The sequence below is a fragment of the Mus caroli genome, unplaced genomic scaffold (genome assembly GCF_978045245.1).
Source record: "Mus caroli unplaced genomic scaffold, Mus_caroli_1 scaffold_16, whole genome shotgun sequence".
NCBI lineage: Eukaryota > Metazoa > Chordata > Mammalia > Rodentia > Muridae > Mus > Mus caroli.
The window spans coordinates 76789262-76803357 of NW_028227271.1; the positions used below are offsets into that span (position 1 = coordinate 76789262).

A 14096-nucleotide genomic window follows, 5' to 3' on the forward strand; every position below is an offset into this window, starting at 1 on the left:
CCCCCACCCCCACCCCCACCCCCAAACACACAGCCTATGCGTTTAAAGGCAGGGAAATGTTCTCCCTCTAAGAACACCCTTCATGTGCCCAGGGGCAGAAACATGTTCACTCAGACTGTCCAAAGCTTTGGGAAAAGATGACAATTATGACATCTGAGGACTATGGCCCTAGTGTTCTGGATGTCTGGTACTGTAGCAGTCATAAGATACTCTGCCAGAATTCACTGCTACTAAAAGAAAGAAAAAGAGGAATTTCAATAACTTAATTGATTTTGAATGAAGAAATGGATATTGTTACTACAGGAACAAGGGTAGTTATGGGAACTGAATGACACAGATACAGTCGTCTTAGGGTTCTGCATGTTAGCAGAGTCTAATGGAAACCCAAAGCTGATAAAGCAGTTTTTATTACTCTATGTTTCAAATAAATATATAAAAATTATTTTATCACAAGCAAAGGAGAGTGGTAGAAAGTGTAGCTTAAGATGCAGAATGGAGCCAAGTATGAAGAGTGCAGAATGTCACATCAGTAAAAACCAAAGACTTGGCCGTTTGACTTTTGAAGAATGACAATGGAAACTCTAGACAGAGGAGAAACAGCAGGGGCTGGGAACCAGACAGCTTGGCCGTTAACCTAGATTGGAAACTTGAAGAGATCTGGAATCCCCAGGGGGGTTATGCCTCTGGACACGCCAGTGGGGAATTATCTTGACTAGGTTAACTGAAATACCCCATTGTGGGTAGCACCTTCTGAGACCCCATCCTTAGCTGTATCAAGAGGGAAGAAGGCAGCTGAGGGAATGTATCCATTACTCGCTGCTTCTTGATAGTGGATACTATGTAACCAGCTGCCTCCGGCTGCCAGGACTTCCGGGTACTCTGGAACCGTGAGCCAACATAAACCCTTCCTAAGCCGCTTGGTCAGGTTATTTTTATCACCAGCAGAATTTTGGGTTTTAGTTTTACAGTTGGGAGTCTTTCCCAAGTGGTTCACTTGGTCATTCCAGGAATCTGGTGAGGTGTGCACAGGGCACGAATCAGATACCCTTCAAGAAAAGAAGATAGCAGCCCTGGGGCTCATCTTGAACCTCGAGATCAGTGCTGGAGGTTTTTTGTAAAGGAGGTTATTTTGTTCCTCTACCAATTGTTTCGTAGTAGGAAACTAGATAAATGAACTTCTTCTGGGTTCTTTCTATACAGAAAGAGAAGTTTTGTCTGTGGTTCTTTACCCTGGAGTCTGAAAAAAAATCAAAAACAAAACCAAAACCAAAAACACCTTCAGGCTGTTGAATTGCTTTTAGGAACCAGATCTTATGGTGCCCCCTAGTGTCCATTATTTGAATTACTCACAAATACACCATACGTACTCTAAAAATAATTTATTCAAGGGAATTGCCATGAGCCAGTGAAGTCGAAGGTTACTTTAAGCCTAATGCATTCTGTTATACTGTATAACCCTGTGGAGTCGAAATGTAAATAGGCTTCCTGCCAGAAGAGTCAGAGAAGTTCAGGTCTGAACAGCGAGACTATATTAACGAAGCTGCATGAACTACAAAATGCCGGGCAAATGTTAGCCATAGTTATTATTTTACAGTTACCGGTCCAGACCTTTGCTACAGTGTTGCTGTGTCACTGACATAAGATGAAGCACGTCCCACCCTAGCATGAAGTATTCACAAAAAGCTGCGCTACTGAAGAGTCCGTAGTCAAGAGTCTGGCATTTATTTTATCCTGGTTGAGGGGACAGAAGTGGCATGTAGGAGCCTCTTCTAAGAAGCAGTCACAGCTGGACCAACAGGGTAACTAAAAGCAGGGTGGATGCTGACATCTTTGACTTCACTTTATGTCTGTCAAATTTATTTACTTATTTTATATATGTGTACACGGTAGCTATTTTCAGACACACCAGAAGAGGGTATCAGATCCCATTACAGAAGGTTGTGAGACAGCCTGTGGTTGCTGGGAATTGAACTTCAGACCTCTGAAAGAGCAGTCAGTGCTCATAACTGCTGAGCCATTTCTCCAGCCCTGTGTCTGTCTTCTTTATTTTGGCCGAATCCACAGAAATACATCATTGCCCCTAACTCGCTCTGCAGTGACCTTGGATGACAGGACAGAGCCTTGCAATGATGAACAGTGATTCGTGAGTGTAAGGCTGTGCCCTGGAGCAGAAGTGGTCATCTTCTGAGAACTAGGTTGAACTTCTCAAGTGGGGAAAGCCATGATGTCTTCTCAGACCAATTCAGAAAACTGGAAACGAGGCTGCAACCAACCAACCACACCTTTATCGGAACAACTTTAAAGTGGAAACTTAAGGGTTCTTTGGAGAGTAAGTTGTGTTGGATGGTGTTTTGCTGGGGCAAACACACGAAGGAGTTCTTGGAGTGCTTTCCTTAAGTGGATACAGGTGAAAGACTAAGGCAGACCTATGAAGGAAGACTTCACTGAAGAAGACACAGGAGAGAGGATGTTCTGCTAAAGCAAGCTCGTGAAAGCACACGTGATGAAGGATACTCTGCTAACAACACACACACACACACACACACACACACACACACACACACGTATCGGTCCACCTTACATTGCGTAGTTGAGCTGCATTTGTTGGGACTCCATAGAGAGAAATGCACCAAAAAATTTATGGTGGCTTGCCTGGGGCTGATTGACAGAGTGATGTCAGCTGAGACAGGTACATGTGCTGAGGCAAGACCTATGCTGAGGAAGACACGTGGAGGACCCGTGATGTTTGGAGGGTATAAATAGGACTCAAAAAAACGTGATGGAGACAGAGCTTGGCTTCCTGGTACAGCTCACTGTGCAATGCATGTGGGTCTCTAGTCTGTGCTGATCCTCGCTTTTCTGAGAGAAGCACAGCCGAGAACTCTTAGTGATCCTGCTGGTCCCTCCTGCTAACTCGAGCCGAGGCTGAGGCCTGGCTGTCTCTGCTAGGTCAAGCCACTGCTGCTGATTCCCATTTGATATCCTGATTCTACCAGACTGGACTGCTGGTGTATCCGTGACGTGCTTGCGAGTGGATGGAACTGTGGCTGCTGACCTGTGGACTGAACTGCTGCTTTCCAGACAACATAGAGAGGAGCTGCTCCAAAGAACCTTTCTACACAGGTCCATCCTGCCCTCTGCCCCCATATCCTTTCTTTCCCACTACCTCTGGTGGGTGGTGGGCTAACACGGATGTTAAAGCATTGAAGAACCATCGTTAAAAATAGGATTTGAAAAAATTAAAGCTATAGTGCTTCATTATCAGCAGGAATGCACCTGTGGCCTCACGCCTGCGCAGAACAGGGAGCAGAGACGGGTGGATGATGGAGCTCACCTGACATTTCTGCTCCTTTCCCCTTGTGTTCAGTCTAGATGCTCAGCCCACACTTAAGGCGGGCCAGAGTCTGGCTCTGGCAGCTCCAACAGAATAGGCTCAACCATCATTCCCAATATGCACATTAGAGAGATGAATAGTGTTGAGTGCCCAAGAGAGAGTTTGAGCAATGTGACTATGTTTCTGTTGCTGCAGCGAAACACCATGACCAAAAAGCAAGTTGTGGAGGAAAGGGTTTATTTAGCTTATACTTCCATATTGCTGTTCATCACCAAAGGAAGTCAGGACACGAACTCACACAGGGCAGAAACCTGGAAATACAGACTGATGCAGAGGCCACGAGACAGTGGTATTTACTGGATTGCTTTCCCCTGCTTGCTTTCTTATAGAACCCAGGCCCATCAGCTCAAGGATGGCACCACCCACAATGGGCAGGGCCCTTCCCCAGTTGATCAGTAATTGAGAAAATGTATTACAGCTGGATCTCATGGAGGCATTTCCTCAACTGAGGCTCCTCTCTGATGATGCTAGTTTGTTTCAAGTTGACACAAAACCAGCCAGTACAGTGACCATCCACTTAGAAGACAGATGAGAGGGTCTAATAACCTGTCTTCAGGTCCACAGGAGCAGAAAGGGGATTGAGAGAACAAATGACACACGTAATTAAGCTAGGGGTGTACTCCTTCGTGATTCTTAGTTTCATAGAACACGGGGGAAGGCAACAGCCACCCTGGTTGGACAGTCTGACCTTGGGAGGATGGTGGGTAACATATTTTCTCACATTTACCTGCGCTCTGTAGGCTATAGTGCACTCTCAACATAGCTTTAGGTATGACATTACCAAATCCATGCAAAGACTTATGCCAGATGAAACAGGCAGAAACACACACACACAAAGAGACAGAGACAGGTGGAGAGAGAGAGAGAGAGAGAGAGAGAGAGAGCCAGCCAGCCTGCCTGCCTGCCTGCCTGCCTGCCTGCCTGCCTGCCTGCCTTCAGTTCACGATGGCCATATGTGACTATGATCCAAGCACTTTATTGTTGTTTAAAGACAGTATATCTGGCTGGCCTGGAACTCACAGAGATCTGTCTGCTTTTGCCTCTTGGGATGAAGGTGTGCACCACCATTGCCAGCTCAAGGACTTCTCAGTGATTTCCTTCCCCTGGAGACTGGTTTCCTGGCTACCCAGCCTCATCTTTATCACACACTAGAACTAAGACTTCCCGGTGCTGTGGACATAAAGCAACAGCTGACCTTCTTGGGCAAAAGCACAATGCTTGTCTAAAATGGGGAGGCGCGCCTGTGTGAAAAATTCTCCATCTGAGTGACTGATGAGAATTCCATGATTGTGGAGAGTGAGATTGTCCCAGATTCAGGCTAAATTATAACAGGCTGCCCGTACTTCCCCAATAGCCATTCATTGTTTACCTCTGTGTCTAACATAACTTCCAACTACCTGGTAAAACTTCAAATATGCTAACTTAACAGACTACTAGTTAGCAGCAAGTCAAAAGCTAAGCATCTAGGCAGCTAGCATCTGAGATCTGTTGCTGAGGCTCCCTGCTTTGCTGTAACTTGCCTCTGGCGTATTTGGAAAGTCGCTTGACTTACAAAGTGTGTGTGTGTGGGCCTGAGGTCTACTTCGGATGTCCTTCCTGAGGAACTACCCACGTTAGTTTATTTGTATGCTTGCTTGTTTGGAGACAGAGCCCACTGGGATGTGGAGTTGCTGATTAGGCTGGACTAGAAGGGCAGCCAGCCCCCAGGGATCCATCTCTGCCATCCCAGGTCTGGCACAGGGATTATGAGCACGAACCTCCATGCCTACCTTTCTACATGGGTGCTGGGGACCGAACAGAAGTCCTCTCACTTACGTGTCAAACACATGACCAACTGAGCTATCTCTCTACACCATGCCACCTTCTAATTATAAAAGTTAACCTAGCCGCTTGCATACTGGAACATGAAAATTGAGGCACATGAATTTTCGTTTTCAGGACATGGTCACTCATATCTGACTCAGAAAGGCAGTGGAGTCACATGTACTAACAACCCCCTTGCAACACACAACAGTAAGAGCAAGGCTCATGTTCATTCCATGTGTGTACACACAACAGTAAGCAAGGCTCATGTTCATTCCATGTGTGTACAGAATGGGTTGCTAGCACTTGACACACAGAGTGAGCTTTGTAAATGTCCCTTCATTCACAAATGAGTTAGAGTATAGACCTAGGGCTGACCTTATGCTGTCTTAAGTGTAATCACTGAGTGTCTACCAAAAATGCTATGGACATCTCTAGATGTTTAATTTTAAGACATGTAACTTATATGGTATATAAATGTTGGCACTTTTGTGTTTGAAATCTTTTATTACTTAAAATTGAAAGCTTTACTTATTTTAACAATCAATATAGGAAATTTAAATAACACATTGCAACTTTTAACAATTGCTACATATACATACAATTTGTTGAGTACATCTCTCGGAAAATCTGTTGACGAATGCTACTTATTGTTGGAAACAAACAGAATTGGGTTACAATTCTATCCCTCTTTGGGGGCAGGGTTGAGAGATAAGTATTAAGAAACTCACAAACAGATGAAAATGGGGGCTTGCTTCAACAAAATCAGTTCTTTGAGTTTCTGAATCCCATGCTAAAAATACAGTCACTGGGGACAGGAAGAAGTTTCAGTGGGCAAAGTGCTTACTGCGTAATCATGAAGACCTGAGTTCAGACCTTCAGCACCCAGGTGAAAAGCTAGGCAGGAGGCTGGAGAAGTGGCTTTCTGGTTCAGAACATTGGCTGCTCTCACAGAGACACCACGTTTGATTCCTAGAACCCATATGGAAACTCCCAACCAACTGTAATCCCAGAGCTGGAGGATGTGATGCCCTCTTCTGGCCTCAAGATGGCACCAGACACAGATGTGGTACACAGACAATACATGTAGGCAGAATCCAATACAATTTAAAAAAAAAAATTGTTGGGTGACCAGGCATGGTCGCCTGAACTCCCACATATGGGAGGCAGAAACAGGAGGCTCCCAGGGGCTTACTGGCTTTAACCTAGCTTTCTTACTTACTCTTCTGTTGCCATGACAAAACATCATGGCCAACGCAACTCCTGAAAGAAAGGGTTTATTTTAAGGCTCATGGTTCAAAGGGTTAGAGTCCATGACCATCATGATGGGAAGCAGGGCACCAGGCAGGCATGGCACTAGAGCAGTAGCTGAAAGCTTACATTCAGATTCAATAGGAATTGACTGGGCTTTTGAAACCCCAAATCCCACCCCCAGTGACACACCTCCTCCTCTAAGGGCATATATTCTAATCTTTCCCAAACAGCTCCATCAGCTGGGAACCAAGCATTCAAATATATGAGCCTATGGGGGCCATTATTATTCAAACCACCATACAAGCCAATTAGTGAGCCCCAGGTTTAGTGAAAAGCTCCTGGCTTAAAAAAAAATAAGGTAAGCAATGTTGGAAGAAGACACCTGATTTGAACTTCCAGCCTCTATAGATACCCACAGTCACTCACACTGCAACACACACACACACACACACACTCACTCACACTCCTTATTTTCACACAATATCATAGTAATTTGCCACTCTATTATTTTAACATTTTAGATTCTTCAAATTTGCTGAAAGCAAGTTAGAGGCCAATCCTTGCCAAAAGAAAAAGAAAAAAAAAAGAAAAAGAAAAAGAAAAGAAAAGAAAAGAAAAGAAAAAAAAAAGAAAAGGAAAAAAATTCCATTTTAGAATCAATCTTGTTTGTTTCTGAGAAGTGTCACCAGACAACCATTTGTGTTTAGTATCAATATTCAGCCCAAGTAGGGTTCAAGGAAGGTGCACAGTCTTGCCATAAGTCTGTCACCCCGGCGATTAAGATGCCACCAGCATCTCTTACTTTGCACCATGGTTTGTCCCACAGAGACTCTCAAGAGCAAGCCATGTGTTGGTGACATTGAAAGCTGAAAACTGAGAGGTTAAATGGCCTACCCAAAGTCACACAGTTCTGTCTCTGCTACACATTAGCTTTATCGTCCCATGCTACAGTACATTTAATTGACATAGTAGTCAAGATATTTCATGTAAACACCAAAATACTCATGTCTAAGGGCAGAGAAGCCCAAGTCCAAAGACAAGGTTTTGATACCTGTTAGATCCTGGCTGCCAACGGCTTTGAGAACAAATGCTATGAGATGCAAAAAAAAAAAAAAAAAAAAATATTCATTTTATTTTGAAAAACAAACAAACAAGCAAAACCCTCAACTGGATAACCTTCTAAGGTCTAAACCAAGTAGGGAGTAATCAGACACATTAATGTAAAATCCAAAGTGCTTGTTACTTTGTCAGAAATATCTTGGTATGTTTTTTTTTTTTGTTTTTTTTTTTTTGTTTTTGTTTTTTTTTTTTAAGAGCCAAGACTGATAGCTTGCTTACCTTATCATCAGTGGCTATGTTGGAATAGTAGTGGGTGGGGCTGGGTCACATGAAAACCCCCGACCTAATCCAAAGCTGCTGGAGGAGGAGGTTCAGGTTCCTGTAAGCAGCACAGATCTCCTCGCCCTTAGTTTCTTAGGAAATGGCTACAGTTCACACCTCTGGCTTCTTAGGCGTTCTAGCGCAGAGTCTGATTCACAGACTTCCTTGCCACAGGAAACACGTGTCTGATCTTTAAAGGTGAGTGCAAGGAACTGTTTTGTGATCGTTTTAACTGGCTGCAGTTGCTGTGACAGCCCTCTGTTCTGTGGCCTGGAACTAAAACCAGGCTGACAATCGTTTCTCGTAGGGACTTTCTTCTTGGTTTCTGGTGGTGGGCCCGTCGCTGCATCTTCTCACAATAGACACAGTAGGCTCTGGTGTCTTTGTCTCTTTGGGAGAAAAACAGCTTCATCATATTGGAGCCCCTGTCCCCCTTTACTTGATAATCTCAGCTAAACGTCGACCCTGCCCTCACACAGCCCTGACTCTCAGCAGTTCCATGGAGGATCAGGACTTTAGCATATGAACTTGGGAGGACCCAATCCTACCCATGGTACATATTCAGGTACAGGAGTATGACATTTCATTTTCAGTTTTCAAATAAATCAAGATTATATTCTGCCGCCGGGCGTGGTGGCACACGCCTTTAATCCCAGCACTCGGGAGACAGAGGCAGGCAGATTTCTGAGTTTGCAGCCAGCCTTGTCTACATAGTGAGTTCCAGGACAGCCAGAGCTATACAAAGAAACCCTGTCTCAAAAAAAAAAAAAAAAAAAAAAAAAAAAAAAAGATTATATTCTGCCTAGATAACTTCTAGACCAAAGTTCTGTTTAGGTAGATCGGTTGAATCTTTTAGAGAGCCTTAAGTCCATGGATTAGAACCATCACACCATTCTCTCCGCTAGGTAGGAAACTTTCATTTTCACAATAGAAATAAATTTCATTATGACCTATAGTTCTCCCAATAAAGAGTCCTGGGGAAGTTTTGGGGTTTCCAGGTAAACCAATACTATTGCAAGGTATGTTCCTTTTTAACTGAACAATTTCTTGTCATTTTTTTTTCTGAATGATATTTTTCAGCTTCAGAACTACAAAGGCATAGGTTTTTGTTTGGTCATCTGGTCTTGTTTTTTACTTTATGTGTTTATATGAACATTCCATAAACCCAATGGGAGGGGAGAGGTCTTTCAAACTAATGAATGGTTATTCCTAGAATAGTTCATTTCTAAGTGAAACTAACAGTGCTTCCTGTAAAGGCTGACTATTATACAGCAACCTGTGAGACAAGAATACACTGAAAAGTACCTTTCTGGTCAGTACTTAGATATTGATGTAGAGAATGCACTTAAGGTCTATTTTTTCATTGCCGTGGCTTTGGGGAAGTCCACAGGCTACAAAATAGAGCTTTAACTGTGCAGTAAGAGTTTATATTGAAAAGTGGTAGCAGGGCATCCAACTTCTACTAAATTACTTAAAGAGAATTCAAAGGCAACAACGAGAACATTATAATAACCCAACAGTGCTCTTTGTGAACAGTAATTATAACTAGTGGTTGAAAATCTCAATGAAAAGAACTTGAGATCTTTTACGGATTAGCTACTCTAAGCAAGACCCCTCCAGTAGCTTCATTAATTGAAGGTAATTCCAAGTATCAGCTACCAGGTACTTACAAATGATAGTATCATCATATTACCTACAGTTAGTGTGATCCAGAGAATACTGAAATCGGGGTCATCTTTAGCAGTGATGTTATATAGGCTTTTACTCAAGGTCACGGTATTTTTGTATATTATTACTTACTCACTTTGGCAAAAGAATGAGCTAGTTGTATCACAGTTGATGGAATCTTAAAATATTTTAAAATTACATTTATTTATTATATGTATTCATGTGCAAATGTGCTTTGTAGACATCAGAGGACAAGTCACAGGAGTCAGTTCTCTCCATCTACCTTAGGGATCCTGGGATTGAACTCAGGTCATCAGATCTGATGGCAAGTGATCTTACCTGATGAGCCAGCTTGGTGGTCCTGGCCTTTTTTCTCATGATGAACTCTTAAAAAACAATCAACTTACTTTTTTACTTACTTAGTCAAAAACCACATACAGCCAATAATTTCATAATGTCAGTAAAAAAAAAATGTCCTCAATAACCATGCTGAAGAATCATATGCCGCCTTCTCCTCCTCCTCCTCCTCCTCTTCTTCTTCTTCCTCCTCCTCTTCCTCCTCTTCCTCCTTTTTCTTCTTCTCTGTTTTTTTTTTTAACAGTCCACCACGAAGGCTTTTTACTTATGCTTTACATTTAAAATAAGAATCCCAGGATTTTCCCTCCTGTATGTTTTTGTCTTGCCTCTTCATGGTCCATGATGCCAGTCGAGGTTGTCAGCGCAATAAAACCAAACTGCCATGATGGGAGCAGGTTGTTTTGCCATTTCTCTAGGTCCTTGAGTTGGACATCAAACCTAGGGCTTATAATTCCACACGTGTTCAACCTTCCTCTGAGGTTCACAACCATCTTCCCAGCTCTGTGATCATGAATGATCTCGAATTTACCAGTGTACCCGTGCTTCATCGTCACAGTTAAGAACCGAAAGATGACATTAGAACACAGCCTGATGAGGACCATTGCCTCTCTTCTCAGTGTTGTTCATGCTCTTGAGAGCATCCGCCAGAGCATTCATTTGCACCATGGTGGTGGCGAGGGAAGATGGCAGAAAGAGACACATGCATACTTCTACACATATATATTAGTAGTAGAGTAGAACACGCACAAATAGAAAATTAAAAGGTGAAATGAAGTTGAAATAATCAACATTTAAGTTCTGAGCTGGGTGTCTTGGCAAACACCTGTAGTCCTAGCACTTGGGAGGTATAGGCAACATTCATTCCCCAGTTACTCTTGAGCTACACAGTGGAGTTTGGGTCCAGCCTGGGCTCCAAAAGGTCCTGTTTCAAAAAAGCTGAAAATCAATAAGAAATTTAAAGGAAGTATATGACAAGAACACAAATGGATGTGTTTTAATGATAGCGAACATGACATTCAAGCACGAATATTTTAGCATTAGAGCAAACTGGGTGGGAAGCATATGAGAACTCCAAGAAATACATATTTCTTGTAAATAAAAAAAAAACTGTTTTGGAGACTTTTGGTTTTTAACATTTTATGGCATGGTTATTTGAGCTTGATTTTCTTAAATACAATAGACTTAGGCCAGCAAGGTGGCTCAGTGGTTAATAAAAGTGTCTGGAGACCTAAGTTTGGTTCTCTGGGATCCACATAAAGGTTGAGACGGTGGACTCCATTAAATTCTCAGTGAGTTCTACATGCATGTGTGTCCCTGTACATAATACTACCATATAAATATACACACCATAAATAAAAGTTTAAAAAGTACAATAGAAGCCGGGCGTGGTGGCGCATGCCTTTAATCCCAGCACTCTGGAGGCAGAGGCAGGCAGATTCCTGAGTTTGAGGCCAGCCTGGTCTACAGGTCAGCCAGGGCTACCCAGAGAAACCCTGTCTCAAAAAAAAAACCAAAAAACCAAACCAAACCAAACAAACAAACAAAGATGAAAAGTACAATAGATTTTAAAGAACAGGTTTTTTTTTTTTTTACAAGAAATATGTATTTATGTATTTCCTGGAGTTCTCATATGCTTTCCATCCAGTTTGCTCTAATGCTAAAATGTTCATGCTTGAATGTCATGTTCACTATCATTAATGACTGGATATTAATACATAAAGTTCATGGTTTATTCAGACATCCCTGGATAACTGAAAAGTCTCTCTGTGTTACAGGGATATCATTGCATATCTAGTTGCTGTGTCCTTAGACTACCTTTGGCTATGACAGTTTCTCAATTCTTTTCCTTTTGATGATCTTGACAGTTTTGAAGGATTCTGTCAGCTTTTTAAGATTTATTCATTTTATCATTATGTGCATGAGTGTTTGCCTGCATGTATGTATGTGTACCATGTGTGGGCAGCGCTTGAGAAGCCGGAGAGGGCTTTGGATTCCTTGGAACTAGAGTTACCGGTTGTTGGAAGCCGCCATGTGGGTGCCGGGAAGCAAACACAGGGATTTTGCAAGAGCAGCAAGTGCTCTTCGCTGCTGAGCCCTCTCTTCTCTCTCTCCAGTAGGGTCAGATATTTTATGAGACGTCCTTCTTCTAACTGTTGTCTGAATCAACACTCTCCTTTCCCATTATTTTGGGACTATGGGTTTGGGGAAGAAAAGCACAGACGTGGAGTCTGATCATCTCAACACGATTTACTGGCAATGTGAGTGGTATCTATGTCCGACTGTTCAATGCTGGCCAACTTTCAGCACTGAACTAAGACCAGAGTACTTTCCCACAGAGAATGCAGGGGCTTTATTCCAAAGGCTGAGTTTGTATTGTGATTCACTTCTATGTGCCTGCCAAAGACCAAACAGCATCTAAATCTGCCTGTACCATGTCAGGCACAACTGGATTTGCTAGATCATATGACTCACATGGCACGGGACTTGCTTACTAGCCTGGACCTGCTGAAGAGTCCTCTCTTCTCCCACTGGGCACAAAGCCTCCCCTACTTTCTGTAGGAAGGACCAAATGTAACTACTTATCTTTCATCTTAGACGTTACATCCTGACATCCACATCTGGGCTCCCTTCCCCCTAAAATTTCATTGAACTTGGGAGATACTACTCCATACCTATGACATTGAAACATTACCAATAGATCCAGAGTGGTTGCTACCAGCAAGGGCAGGGGAAAGAATCTGGTCAGGCAGTATAGGGAGGGGTCCTGGAAAAGGACAACTCAGCTTCTTGAGCTTGGTAAGCAGTTCAGCCTTGGTCAGAAGCTGGGACTGTTAACAGTAGTTCTGTCCTGGCTGGAGGCCAGCAATACCCAAAACCATTCATGTGTCTCGGCTCACGTTCTGGTTTCTTAATCCTTTTTTTCTCCTTGTATATAATATGGTAGTTCACTTTGTCAAGACAATATGATCTAGTATCACCTGGTAAAAGAGTCTCAGTGGGGAGCTGTCTAGATCAGGCTGGTCTATAAGAAAGTATGGAAAAATAGTCTTAATTATGCTAAATTGTGGGGAAGGAGAACCCTAAATGTGGGCAACACCACTGCTTAACTTCGGAATCTGGATTATATGAAACATGATATAGTAACCTGAGCACAGGTAAATCCACATTTGTTTTTTTTTTTGTTTTTTGTTGTTGTTGTTTTATGTTTTTTTTTTTTTGTTTTTTCCAGACAGGGTTTCTCTGTGTAGCTCTGGCTGTCCTGGAACTCACTTTGTAGACCAGGCTGGCCTCGAACTCAGAAATCCACCTGCCTCTGCCTTCCAAGATAAGTCCACATTTATTCTTTCTCTACTCTTAACTGTGGAAGAGACTATGTGCTTCAGGTTCCTGCTGCCTAGACCACCCTGCAATGATGGACTGTAACCCAAGAATTTTGGTCCAAAATAAGCCTCTCCCTCCAAGTTTGTTTCTTTTCTTTCCCTGCCCCTCCCCCACCCCACCCCATCCCCCAAGCAATGGTGAATACAACTAAGAGGCATAGCCACCCAACGAGTAAGATCCTGGGAGGGAGACTATCTGTCCTGAAGGTGTGCCCAAAGCTCCAGGCCACCCACCGGATGGAGAAGCACACAAACAAGCCATGGGTAGGCCAACTGCCCTGATCAGCTGACCTTCTCATGCTTCACCCTAGTAAAGCCCTACTAAGAAAGGCCTTGGTCACAGCCTTTCTTAGGATTCTCCTGCTACACACACACCTCACTCCTTTCTAATCCCCACCCTTAAATTCATTCTTCGAGTTTTCTGGAAACTCCTTGGCTTGGGTGCCTGTTGGTTTTCTAGGATTTTAGCCCCCTGAAGTTACGGAATGCTGAATTTAAGGACATCCTTCCCTTTCTTCCCCTTTCACTCCTTCCTGCCCATTATCACCAATGTGATGGATACATATGAGATTCTGTGGGTGTGAAATGTGAATGTGGAAACTGCTAAGGGCTAAATTACGACTCAGAGCCCAAGAGCTAACGTAGCTCCATCCGGGCAATAAAGCTTATTTCTGAATTCTTATTTTGAATTCAGGATCTTTACCTGTTAGGCTCATTGCAAACATATTTAGTGTGGTAAAATTTTAGATATCTTCATCTTGAGCCTTGTATTAATTTCCTCGGACTAGTATAACAAAATAAAACAAATCAGAAGGCAAACAACAGAAAGTTAAAGTCTTGGAAGCTGAAAGTGTGCTATG

The 14096-nt window shown here is 42.9% G+C and overlaps 1 pseudogene; it reads right to left on the reverse strand.

Moving 5' to 3' along the window:
- Positions 1-10134: 10134 nt before the first annotated feature.
- LOC110311031 (small ribosomal subunit protein uS8 pseudogene) lies at positions 10135-10522 on the reverse strand (annotated as a pseudogene).
- Positions 10523-14096: the final 3574 nt, after the last annotated feature.